Genomic DNA, 12482 nt, shown 5'->3' on the forward strand with positions numbered 1-12482 from the left:
TTGGAGTGTTGGTGAGGATGTGTTGGAGTGTTGGTGAGGATGTGTTGGAGTGTTGGTGAGGATGTGTTGGAGTGTTGGTGAGGATGTGTTGGAGTGTTGGTGAGGATGTGTTGGAGTGTTGGTGAGGATGTGTTGGAGTGTTGGTGAGGATGTGTTGGAGTGTTGGTGAGGATGTGTTGGAGTGTTGGTGAGGATGTGTTGGAGTGTTGGTGAGGATGTGTTGGAGTGGTGGTGAATTGATGTAGGAACATTAGAGTAATTGTGCTGGAGTTGATAAATACTAGTGTCGCATCCTTCTAGTAGCCTGCACCCCATCACCCCCTCCCCCTCCCCATCACCCCCGCCCCCTCCCCATCACCCCCTCCCCCTCCCCATCACCCCCTCCCCCTCCCCATCATCCCCTCCCCATCACCCCCTCCCCCTCCCCATCACCCCCTCCCCCTCCCCATCACCCCCTCCCCATCACCCCCTCCCCCTCCCCATCACCCCCCCCCTCCCCATCACCCCCTCCCCCTCCCCATCATCCCCTCCCCATCACCCCCTCCCCCTCCCCATCACCCCCTCCCCCTCCCCATCACCCCCGCCCCCTCCCCATCACCCCCGCCCCCACCCCATCACCCCCGCCCCCTCCCCATCACCCCCGCCTCCTCCCCATCACCCCCGCCCCCTCCCCATCACCCCCTCCCCCTCCCCATCACCCCCGCCCCCTTCCCATCACCCCCGCCCCCTCCCCATCACCCCCGCCCCCTCCCCATCACCCCCGCCCCCTCCCCATCACCCCCGCCCCCTTCCCATCACCCCCGCCCCCTCCCCATCACCCCCGCCCCCTCCCCATCACCCCCTCCCCCTCCCCATCACCCCCGCCCCCTCCCCATCACCCCCTCCCCCTCCCCATCACCCCCGCCCCCTCCCCATCACCCCCGCCCCCTCCCCATCACCCCCGCCCCCTTCCCATCACCCCCGCCCCCTCCCCATCACCCCCGCCCCCTCCCCATCACCCCCTCCCCCTCCCCATCACCCCCGCCCCCTCCCCATCACCCCCTCCCCCTCCCCATCACCCCCGCCCCCTCCCCATAACCCCCGCCCCCTCCCCATAACCCCACCCCCTCCCCATCACCCCCGCCCCCTCCCCATAACCCCCGCCCCCTCCCCATAACCCCACCCCCTCCCCATCACCCCCGCCCACTCCCCATCACCCCCGCCCCCTCCCCATCACCCCCGCCTCCTCCCCATCACCCCCGCCCCCTCCCCATCACCCCCGCCTCCTCCCCATCACCCCCGCCTCCTCCCCATCACCCCCGCCCCCTCCCCATCACCCCCGCCTCCTCCCCATCACCCCCGCCCCCCCTCCCCATCACCCCCGCCCCCTCCCCATCACCCCCGCCCCCTCCCCATCACCCCCGCCCCCTCCCCATCACCCCCGCCCCCTCCCCATCACCGCCGCCCCCTCCCCATCACCCCCGCCCCCTCCCCATCACCGCCGCCCCCTCCCCATCACCCCCGCCTCCTCCCCATCACCCCCGCGCACTCCCCATCACCCCCGCCTCCTCCCCATCACCCCCGCCTCCTCCCCATCACCCCCGCCCCCTCCCCATCACCCCCGCCTCCTCCCCATCACCCTCGCCCCCTCCCCATCACCCCCGCCCCCTCCCCATCACCCCCGCCCCCTCCCCATCACCCCCGCCCCCTCCCCATCACCCCCGCCCCCTCCCCATCACCGCCGCCCCCACCCCCAACACTGTGCTCTACACAAACTCCAAGGCTGAGGAGGGACAGATTACCTCAGCTTTTGTATATACTTCTGCCATCTTCACATTATGTCCTTGTACTGATAAAGCCACTGGATGGCGAGACGTCTACAGATAAAGCTACCCAGATGTTGGATATTGTATTACAATTCATGCGCTATCTTTAACTAATCTCACATCTGGCTTCCTACCTGACATTTCTTTCATTCCAGATATCATAGTGATAGAGGACAGACTGACCGAAACACCGTCGTCAGTTACATCTTTAATTTGAGGGTAAGTGAACATGTAGAAGGTAGAAAGGCAGGACATAAAAAAAAAAACAAGAAAGTCTAGGGAATTATGAAGATAACCCAATAAGAATAGAACAGAGTTTATCAGAAATGACGGCAGATAACACTGTGTTATGGGTTCCTTGTTCCATAGGTTTAAAAGTTCTGGAGTTAATTATTTTCCCAGGACGAGTAACATAAGTGAACAAATAAAACTGATTTTTTTGCTACGTTGTATGACCTTCTACCTCTGAATGACTGCAGCTTCCCAGCATCACCTTCTTATTTAATCTGATACCTTAAAAGGACTACTATTTTGTCCCAGTTACACTCCTTGCTAGTTACACTCCTTGCTAGTTACACTCCTTGCTAGTTACACTCCTTGCTAGTTAAGCTCCTTGCTAGTTACAATCCTTGCTAGTTACACTCCTTGCTAGTTACACTCCTTGCTAGTTAAGCTCCTTGCTAGTTACACTCCTTGCTAGTTACATTCCTTGCTAGTTACACTCCTTGCTAGTTACACTCCTTGCTAGTTACACTCCTTGCTAGTTACACTCCTTGCTAGTTAAGCTCCTTGCTAGTTACACTCCTTGCTAGTTACACTCCTTGCTAGTTAAGCTCCTTGCTAGTTACACTCCTTGCTAGTTACACTCCTTGCTAGTTAAGCTCCTTGCTAGTTACATTCCTTGCTAGTTACACTCCTTGCTAGTTACACTCCTTGCTAGTTACACTCCTTGCTAGTTACACTCCTTGCTAGTTACACTCCTTGCTAGTTACACTCCTTGCTAGTTAAGCTCCTTGCTAGTTACACTCCTTGCTAGTTACACTCCTTGCTAGTTAAGCTCCTTGCTAGTTACACTCCTTGCTAGTTACACTCCTTGCTAGTTACACTCCTTGCTAGTTAAGCTCCTTGCTAGTTACACTCCTTGCTAGTTACACTCCTTGCCAGATACACTCCTTGCTAGTTAAGCTCCTTGCTAGTTACACTCCTTGCTAGTTACACTCCTTGCTAGTTAAGCTCCTTGCTAGTTACACTCCTTGCTAGTTACACTCCTTGCTAGTTACACCCCTTGCTAGTTACACTCCTTGCTAGATACACTCCTTGCTAGTTACACTCCTTGCTAGATACACTCCTTGCTAGTTAAGCTTCTTGCTAGTTACACTCCTTGCTAGTTACACTCCTTGCTAGTTATACTCCTTGCTAGTTACACTCCTTGCTAGTTAAGCTCCTTGCTAGTTACACTCCTTGCTAGTTACACTCCTTGCTAGTTACACTCCTTGCTAGTTACACTCCTTGCTAGTTAAGCTCCTTGCTAGTTACACTCCTTGCTAGTTACACTCCTTGCTAGTTACACTCCTTGCTAGTTACACTCCTTGCTAGTTAAGCTCCTTGCTAGTTACACTCCTTGCTAGTTACACTCCTTGCTAGTTACACTCTTGCTAGTTACACTCCTTGCTAGTTAAACTCCTTGCTAGTTACGCTCCTTGCTAGTTACACTCCTTGCTAGTTACACTCCTTGTTAGTTACACTCCTTGCTAGTTAAACTCCTTGCTAGTTACACTCCTTGCTAGTTACACTCGTTGCTAGTTACACTCCTTCCTAGTTACACTCCTTGCTAGTTACGCTCCTTGCTAGTTACGCTCCTTGCTAGTTACACTCCTTGCTAGTTACGCTCCTTGCTAGTTACACTCCTTGCTAGTTACAGTCTTTGCTAGTTACGCTCCTTGCTAGTTACACTCCTTGCTAGTTACACTCCTTGCTAGTTACACTCCTTGCTAGTTAAGCTCCTTGCTAGTTAAGCTCCTTGCTAGTTAAGCTCCTTGCTAGTTAAGTTCCTTGCTAGTTAAGTTCCTTGCTAGCTAAGTTTCGTGCTAGCCAAGTTCCTTGCAAGTTAAGTTCCTTGCTAGTTAAGTTCCTTGCTAGTTAAGTTCCTTGCTAGTTAAGTTCCTTGCTAGTTAATCTCCTTGCTAGCTAAGTTCCTTGCTAGCCACGTTCCTTGCAAGTTAAGTTCCTTGCAAGTTAAGTTCCTTGCTAGCTAAGTTCCTTGCTAGTTAATCTCCTTGCTAGCTAAGTTCCTCGATAGCTAAGTTCCTTGCCAGCCACGTTCCTTGCTAGCTAAGTTCCTTGCTAGCTAAGTTCCTAGCAAGCCACGTTCCTTGCAAGTTAAGTTCCTTGCTAGCCACGTTCCTGGCTAGCCACGTTCCTTGCTAGCCACGTTCCTTGCTAGCTAAGTTCCTTGCTAGCCACGTTCCTTGCAAGTTAAGTTCCTTGCTAGCCACGTTCCTTGCTAGCTAAGTTTCTTGCTAGCCACGTTCCTTGCTAGCTAAGTTCCTTGCTAGCTAAGTTCCTTGCTAGCCAGGTTCCTTGCTAGCTAAGTTCCTTGCTAGCTAAGTTCATTGCTAGCTAAGTTTTTTGCTAGCTAAGTTCCTTGCTAGCTAAGTTCCTTGCTAGCTAAGTTCCTTGCTAGCTAAGTTTCTTGCTAGCTAAGTTCCTTGCTTGCTAAGTTCCTTGCTAGCTAAGTTCCTTGCTAGCTAAGTTCCTTGCTAGCCACGTTCCTTCCTAGCTAAGTTCCTTGCTAGCTAAGTTCCTTGCTAGCCACGTTCCTTGCAAGTTAAGTTCCTTGCTAGCCACGTTCCTTGCTAGCTAAGTTTCTTGCTAGCCACGTTCCTTGCAAGTTAAGTTCCTTGCTAGCCACGTTCCTTGCTAGCTAAGTTCCTTGCTAGCCACGTTCCTTGCTAGCTAAGTTCCTTGCTAGCCACGTTCCTTGCAAGTTAAGTTCCTTGCTAGCTAAGTTCCTTGCTAGCTAAGTTCCTTGCTTGCTAAGTTCCTTGCTAGCTAAGTTCCTTGCTAGCTAAGTTCCTTGCTAGCCACGTTCATTCCTAGCTAAGTTCCTTGCTAGCTAAGTTCCTTGCTAGCCACGTTCCTTGCAAGTTAAGTTCCTTGCTAGCCACGTTCCTTGCTAGCTAAGTTTCTTGCTAGCCACGTTCCTTGCTAGCTAAGTTCCTTGCTAGCTAAGTTCCTTGCTAGCCAGGTTCCTTGCTAGCTAAGTTCCTTGCTAGCTAAGTTCATTGCTAGCTAAGTTTTTTGCTAGCTAAGTTCCTTGCTAGCTAAGTTCCTTGCTAGCTAAGTTCCTTGCTAGCTAAGTTTCTTGCTAGCTAAGTTCCTTGCTTGCTAAGTTCCTTGCTAGCTAAGTTCCTTGCTAGCTAAGTTCCTTGCTAGCCACGTTCCTTCCTAGCTAAGTTCCTTGCTAGCTAAGTTCCTTGCTAGCCCCGTTCCTTGCAAGTTAAGTTCCTTGCTAGCCACGTTCCTTGCTAGCTAAGTTTCTTGCTAGCCACGTTCCTTGCTAGCTAAGTTCCTTGCTAGCTAAGTTCCTTGCTAGCCAGGTTCCTTGCTAGCTAAGTTCCTTGCTAGCTAAGTTCCTTGCTACCTAAGTTTTTTGCTAGCTAAGTTCCTTGCTAGCTAAGTTCCTTGCTAGCTAAGTTCCTTGCTAGCTAAGTTTCTTGCTAGCTAAGTTTCTTGCTAGCTAAGTGCCTTTCTAGCTAATTTCCTTGCTAGCTAAGTTCCTTGCTAGCCACGTTCCTTCCTAGCTAAGTTCCTTGCTAGCTAAGTTCCTTGCTAGCCACGTTCCTTGCAAGTTAAGTTCCTTGCTAGCTAAGTTCCTTGCTAGCTACGTTCCTTGCTAGCCAGGTTCCTTGCTAGCTAAGTTCCTTGCTAGCTAAGTTCCTTGCTAGCTAAGTTCCTTGCTAGCTAAGTTTCTTGCTAGCTAAGTTCCTTGCTAGCTAAGTTCCTTGCTAGCTAATTTCCTTGCTAGCTAAGTTCCTTGCTAGCTAAGTTCCTTGCTAGCTAAGTTCCTTGCTAGCTAAGTTCCTTGCTAGACACGTTCCTTGCTAGCTAAGTGCCTTGCTAGCTAAGTTCCTTGCTAGCTAAGTTGCTTGCTAGCTAAGTTCCTTGCTAGCTAAGTTCCTTGCTAGCTAAGTTCCTTGCTAGCTAAGTTCCTTGCTAGCTAAGTTCCAATACTAGAGAATTATTGAGAATAATGCTGCTTTAGTCATATAAAAAACTTTAATTAAAAATTTCCTTTGAATTTTGTTAGCACTTTGAATAAGTATCTTTTATTATCAGTGTTAATTAACATAATAATGAACCTCAAGTAGCAGAGATGTCACGTTTATACTGACCAAGTAGCAGAGATGTCACGTTTATACTGACCAAGTAGCAGAGATGTCACGTTTATACTGACCAAGTAGCAGAGATGTCACGTTTATACTGACCAAGTAGCAGAGATGTCACGTTTATACTGACCAAGTAGCAGAGATGTCACGTTTATACTGACCAAGTAGCAGAGATGTCACGTTTATACTGACCAAGTAGCAGAGATGTCACGTTTATACTGACCAAGTAGCAGAGATGTCACGTTTATACTGACCAAGTAGCAGAGATGTCACGTTTATACTGACCAAGTAGCAGAGATGTCACGTTTATACTGACCAAGTAGCAGAGATGTCACGTTTATACTGACCAAGTAGCAGAGATGTCACGTTTATACTGACCAAGTAGCAGAGATGTCACGTTTATACTGACCAAGTAGCAGAGATGTCACGTTTATACTGGCCAAGTAGCAGAGATGTCACGTTTATACTGACCAAGTAGCAGAGATGTCACGTTTATACTGACCAAGTAGCAGAGATGTCACGTTTATACTGACCAAGTAGCAGAGATGTCACGTTTATACTGACCAAGTAGCAGAGATGTCACGTTTATACTGACCAAGTAGCAGAGATGTCACGTTTATACTGACCAAGTAGCAGAGATGTCACGTTTATACTGACCAAGTAGCAGAGATGTCACGTTTATACTGACCAAGTAGCGGAGATGTCACGTTTATACTGGCCAAGTAGCAGAGATGTCACGTTTATACTGACCAAGTAGCAGAGATGTCACGTTTATACTGACCAAGTAGCAGAGATGTCACGTTTATACTGACCAAGTAGCAGAGATGTCACGTTTATACTGACCAAGTAGCAGAGATGTCACGTTTATACTGACCAAGTAGCAGAGATGTCACGTTTATACTGGCCAAGTAGCAGAGATGTCACGTTTATACTGGCCAAGTAGCAGAGATGTCACGTTTATACTGACCAAGTAGCAGAGATGTCACGTTTATACTGACCAATAATGTGTTTATAGCGTCCTAATTATGTGCTTGGAATGTATACGATATTGTTGATGATTGTAACTATTATATTCTGCCACACTCTGGAGCTGCCTTCCCTGCTGAGGATCACACCTGATTACCTTCCCTGCTGAGGATCACACCTGATTACCTTCCCTGCTGAGGATCACACCTCATTACCTTCCCTGCTGAGGATCACACCTCATTACCTTCCCTGCTGAGGATCACACCTGATTACCTTCCCTGCTGAGGATCACACCTGATTACCTTCCCTGCTGAGGATCACACCTGATTACCTTCCCAGCTGAGGATCACACCTGATTACCTTCCCTGCTGAGGATCACACCTGATTACCTTCCCTGCTGAGGATCACACCTGATTACCTTCCCAGCTGAGGATCACACCTGATTACCTTCCCTGCTGAGGATCACACCTGATTACCTTCCCTGCTGAGGATCACACCTGATTACCTTCCCTGCTGAGGATCACACCTGATTACCTTCCCTGCTGAGGATCACACTTGATTACCTTCCCTGCTGAGGATCACACCTGATTACATTCCCTTCTGAGGATCACACCTGATTACCTTCCCTGCTGAGGATCACACCTGATTACCTTCCCTGCTGAGGATCACACTTGATTACCTTCCCTGCTGAGGATCACACCTGATTACCTTCCCTGCTGAGGATCACACCTGATTACCTTCCCTGCTGAGGATCACACCTGATTACCTTCCCTGCTGAGGATCACACTTGATTACCTTCCCTGCTGAGGATCACAAAAGATTACCTTCCCTGCTGAGGATCACACCTGATTACCTTCCCTTCTGAGGATCACACCTGATTACCTTCCCTGCTGAGGATCACACCTGATTACCTTCCCTGCTGAGGATCACACCTGATTACCTTTCCTGCTGAGGATCACACCTGATTACCTTCCCAGCTGAGGATCACACCTGATTACCTTCCCTGCTGAGGATCACACCTGATTACCTTCCCAGCTGAGGATCACACCTGATTACCTTCTCTGCTGAGGATCACACCTGATTACCTTCCCTGCTGAGGATCACACCTTATTACCTTCCCTGCTGAGGATCACACCTGATTACCTTCCCTGGTGAGGATCACACCTGATTACCTTCCCTGCTGAGGATCACACCTGATTACCTTCCCTACTGAGGATCACACCTGATTACCTTCCCAGCTGAGGATCACACCTGATTACCTTCCCTGCTTAGGATCACACCTGATTACCTTCCCTGCTGAGGATCACACCTGATTACCTTCCCTGCTGAGGATCACACCTGATTACCTTCCCTGCTGAGGATCAGACCTGATTACCTTCCCTGCTGAGGATCACACTTGATTACCTTTCCTGCTGAGGATCACACCTGATTACCTTCCCAGCTGAGGATCACACCTGATTACCTTCCCTGCTTAGGATCACACCTGATTACCTTCCCTGCTGAGGATCACACCTGATTACCTTCCCTTCTGAGGATCACACCTGATTACCTTCCCTGCTGAGGATCACACCTGATTACCTTCCCTGCTGAGGATCACACCTGATTACCTTCCCTGCTGAGGATCACACCTGATTACCTTCCCAGCTGAGGATCACACCTGATTACCTTCTCTGCTGAGGATCACACCTACCTTCCCTGCTGAGGATCACACCTGATTACCTTCCCAGCTGAGGATCACACCTGATTACCTTCCCTGCTGAGGATCACACCTGATTACCTTCCCTGCTGAGGATCATACCTGATTACCTTCTCTGCTGAGGATCACACCTGATTACCTTCCCTTCCGAGGACACACCTGATTACCTTCCCTTCTGAGGATCACACCTGATTACCTTCCCTTCCGAGGACACACCTGATTACCTTCCCTGCTGAGGATCACACCTGATTACCTTCCCAGCTGAGGATCACACCTGATTACCTTCCCTTCTGAGGATCACACGTGATTACCTTCCCTGCTGAGGATCACACCTGATTACCTTCCCTGCTGAGGATCACACCTCATTACCTTCCCTTCTGAGGATCACACCTGATTACCTTCCCAGCTGAGGATCACACCTGATTACCTTCCCTGCTGAGGATCACACTTGATTACCTTCCCAGCTGAGGATCATACCTGATTACCTTCTCTGCTGAGGATCACACCTGATTACCTTCCCTTCCGAGGACACACCTGATTACCTTCCCTTCTGAGGATCACACCTAATTACCTTCCCTGCTGAGGATCACACATGATTACCTTCCCAGCTGAGGATCACACCTGATTACCTTCCCTTCTGAGGATCACACCAGATTACCTTTCCTTCTGAGGATCACACCTGATTATCTTCCCTGGTGAGGATCACACCTTATTACCTTCCCTTCTGAGGATCACACCTGATTACCTTCCCTTCTGAGGATCACACCTGCTTGCCTTCCTTTCTGAGGATCACACCTGATTGTATTCCTTTCTGAGGATCACACCTGATTGTATTCCTTTCTGAGGATCACACCTGATTGTATTCCTTTCTGAGGATCACACCTGATTACCTTCCCTTCTGAGGATCACACTTGATTGCCTTCCCTTCTGAGGATCACACCTGCTTGCCTTCCTTTCTGAGGATCACACCTGATTGTATTCCTTTCTGAGGATCACACTTGATTGCCTTCCCTTCTGAGGATCACACCTGATTACCTTCCCTTCTGAGGATCACACCTGATTACCTTCCCTTCTGAAGATCATACCTAATTACCTTCCTTTAGGAAATAATGTAACAAATTGCTTTCCCACCAAGGCAGGGCAGCTCCCCCCCCCCAAAAAAAAGAAAAACTTTCATCATCATTCACACCATCACTGTCTTGCCAGAGGCGAGCTTACACTACAGTTATAAAACTGCAACATTAACACCCCTCCTAATTAATAATAATATATTCCTAAGACTAGTGTCGATGGTAAAACACACACACACACACACACACACACACACACACACACACACACACACACACACACACACACACACACACACACACACATATATATATATATATATATATATATATATATATATATATATATATATATATATATATATCAGGAAGAAATCCAAATATTCCTCCTTGAAGCCTTTTTATCCACTTCTCCGAGGCTATGGGTCCCACAATTTATACCAGAGGTGGACCCCATCCTATATATATATATTTATATATATATATATATATATTTATATATATATATATATATATATATATATATATATATATATATATATATATATATATATATATATATATGTATTAACATACTACTGCGAGAAAATGCTTCTTTCTCCATTCCTAATTTTGACTCATAAATCTAGCTTTATCATAGGTAAACAACTTCCATTTTGGGGAGAGAGAAAGAGGAGAATCTGGTTTTCATTTCACAACAAAAACTGTGTCTGGAATCCTGGAAAAAAAGGAAAGTTTGTCCCTTTGTGTGTGGACATTATGAGGCGAGATGATGGCGGTGACCATTGTGGCTACCCCATGATTGGTGGCCTCTCTGCTGCTACTGCTGCTGTTCCACCATCCTCTCTCTCTCTTTCTCTCTCTTACTCTCACCCTCTCCCTTCGTTCATCGTTTCCCCATCCTTCGTACTCTGGATTTCCCTTCCAGACTACGCACTCTGGAGTCTATTCTCCACGCTACTCTCCATTCGTCCCGTCATCTATCCAGACCTCGTTCCAGCAGAATACAAAACTTACCCACATGTCTAGGGACATTATACATACAGGAGTAGATGGAGAGGCACCATTTAGAATACGTGGGACGGTTCAGCTCTTCTTATAATGACGACAAAGTTAATCGAGGAGCATTTAACTTACAATTTATCGAATGCCATGAAATAAGAGGGAATCTAAATTAATATTACTCTCCTAGCTTAGGTAACACTGGAGGGGTCCAGGTTCAATCCCCGGGATAGAGAAGACCACTAGGCAGCTTTCTTTTTTAACCTGCTTCCCTTGTTTATCTAACAGTAAATAGGTACCCGGGTGTTACTTCACAAACGACAAGCTCTTAAGAGAGGGAACGTACGACGACGTGTCGGTCCGTGCTGAACCATTGTCAGGGTCGCAACTAAATGAGAAAAAGTGAAGACAAGAAGGCGGATGTGAAGATGAGGAGGAAAGGGAGTGACAGTGGTAGTGGTGGTAGTAGTAGTATTTATTTGTAGTAGTAGTAGTAGTAGTTGTAGCAGTAGTAGTAGTGTTTGTTTGTTCTAGTAGTAATAGTAGTAGTTGTGGTAGTAGCAGTGTTGGTAGTTGTAGTAGTAGTAGTTGTTGTTGTAGTTAGTAGTAGCAGCATTAGTAGAACTAGCAGGAGCAGTAGTAATTGTTGTAGAAATAATAACAGCATTGATCCTCTGTTATATTATACAACTACTGTTATTACTAATTCTTCCCCTGTTATTGCTTCACTCGCTACTACTTCTACCACTGTTACTGACATTACTATTACTACTATTACTACATCTACCTCATTATTTCTACCACCACTGCAGCCATCATTACTACTATCACTACGGCAGCTGCCGCTGCTAATTCTTCTGTTGCCACCATCACTACAACTAGCTACCAGCACATACTTTCTCCCCTCATTCTGACCTGTCTCTTGATCGTTACTTCCTCTCGCTCACTTGTGTCTTGACCATGGGTCTGGACGGACCAGAACCTGGTAATTTTCATCTCTCAACTTCGATTTATTTGTGAGTTATTCCAGCCACGGTACTGTGAGTGTCATTCTGGGTGTTGACCGTCACGGGTAGCATCCCAGATTGATGGGAAATGGGGGATGGTGGATGGGGGGAAAATGTATACCTTTGATAGGAATGGGCTTTCAAATGACTCACCACCAACAGCACACTCTCACCACCGACACCACACTCTCACCACCGACACCACACTCTCACCACCGACACCACACTCTCACCACCGACACCACACCCTCACCACCAACACCACACCCTCACCACCGACACCACACCCTCACCACCGACACCACACCCTCACCACCGACACCACACCCTCACCACCGACACCACACCCTCACCACCGACACCACACCCTCACCACCAACACCACACCCTCACCACCGACACCACACCCTCACCACCAACACCACACCCTCACCACCGACACCACACCCTCACCACCGACACCACACCCTCACCACCAACACCACACCCTCACCACCGACACCACACCCTCACCACCAACACCACACCCTCACCACCAACACCACACC

At 48.4% G+C, this 12482-nt stretch overlaps 1 long non-coding RNA gene across 2 annotated transcripts in view; it reads left to right on the forward strand.

Moving 5' to 3' along the window:
• The window catches only part of LOC128686422 (uncharacterized), a 162018-nt gene that overhangs the window by 69414 nt on the left and 80122 nt on the right, over positions 1–12482 (forward strand). For both annotated transcript variants that reach the window (XR_011392094.1, XR_011392095.1), the window contains exon 3: positions 1961–2024. This is a non-coding gene — a long non-coding RNA (uncharacterized lncRNA). The remainder of the gene's footprint in view (positions 1–1960; positions 2025–12482) is intronic.

Source organism: Cherax quadricarinatus, chromosome 17 (assembly GCF_038502225.1).
Source record: "Cherax quadricarinatus isolate ZL_2023a chromosome 17, ASM3850222v1, whole genome shotgun sequence".
Lineage (NCBI taxonomy): Eukaryota > Metazoa > Arthropoda > Malacostraca > Decapoda > Parastacidae > Cherax > Cherax quadricarinatus.